Source organism: Mirounga leonina, unplaced genomic scaffold (genome assembly GCF_011800145.1).
Source record: "Mirounga leonina isolate KUSES-001 unplaced genomic scaffold, KU_Mleo_1.0 Mir_418, whole genome shotgun sequence".
Classification (NCBI taxonomy): domain Eukaryota; kingdom Metazoa; phylum Chordata; class Mammalia; order Carnivora; family Phocidae; genus Mirounga; species Mirounga leonina.
Window position 1 is genome coordinate 2,825,132 of NW_023270739.1, and position 1,013 is coordinate 2,826,144.

Below are 1,013 nucleotides of genomic sequence, written 5' to 3' on the forward strand. Positions count from 1 at the left end.
GGGGCGGGGCGCGGAGAGGGGCGGGGCGCGGAGAGGGGCGGGGCGCGGGGGCCGGAGGTGGGGCGGGGCGGAGCGGGGCCAGATTGCTCCAACTCCCCCCCCTTCCGAGCTCCCGCTCATCGCTGGAATGCCGCCGCACAGGATCCCCGACCGCCGGAGGTCAGGGCCCCGGCAGCCCGCCGCCCGGTAGCCGAGCCCCCTGGTGCTGCCCCCCGGTCGCCCCCTCGGGTCCCCGCCTCGCAGCTCCGGCCTGCCCCCTCCTGCCTCAGTTTGCCCTCGGGCCCCGCGCCGGCGGGCGGGCGCTGTCGGGGGTCGCACCTGCGCGGGGCCGCCCCGCCCGCTGCCCCCTTGGCGCCGGGTCCCCACTCACCAGCGATGAGGACGCGCTCCGGGAAGGCACTGCGCGGCGCGAGGTGGTGGCCTAGGTCCCCCGCCCGCCCCGCCCCGGCCGCGAGGCCCCGCCCGGCCCCGGCCCCGCCCGGCTTGGCTGGAAGCCGCGGCCGCCGGAGACTCGCTCCTCGCCTCCTCCCCTCTGCCTCTGCCTCCCCCGCCGCGAGAGGCTCTGTCGGCCCTGGTCCTTCCCGTGGCCACCGTCCCGGCTGTGTCGCTGTCAGGTCGCTGCTCTTCTTGAGCCTCACCTTTCCCGTTTGGAAAATGGGGCAACAGGGACCGACCTCAAAGAGGGGAATTACGTCGCCTGATAGCAAAGCCCTGAACACCCTCCCACACGGTAGCCCTGGCCCCCCATCGCCGGAGGAGCACCCTAGTCCCTTTAAGCGGTGCCCCGGGCACGAGGAAGGCCGGACTCTGAGTCCTTTGTGACTGTTCTCTCTGCCTCCATTTCCTCATCTGTAAAATGGGCACAACAGTGTGGGCCTAATGAGGATGCCACAGGGTAATGCAGGCAGGGCGCCCTGCAGACGCTTGGCACTCAGTGAGTGGAGACTGCAACCATCAGCGCCCTGAGCTGGCCTCCAGTTGGCCAGAGGCACCCTGATGGGCCCAGCATGTCC

The 1,013-nt window shown here is 72.4% G+C and overlaps 1 protein-coding gene across 1 annotated transcript in view; it reads right to left on the minus strand.

The window, feature by feature from the left end:
- TSPO (translocator protein) overlaps positions 1–437 on the minus strand; it is a 10,623-nt gene extending 10,186 nt beyond the window's left edge. Inside the window, exon 1 of the mRNA XM_034987344.1 lies at positions 371–437. The gene's annotated coding sequence lies outside the window, so the exon portion shown is untranslated. The remainder of the gene's footprint in view (positions 1–370) is intronic.
- Between the last annotated feature and the right edge of the window lie 576 nt (positions 438–1,013).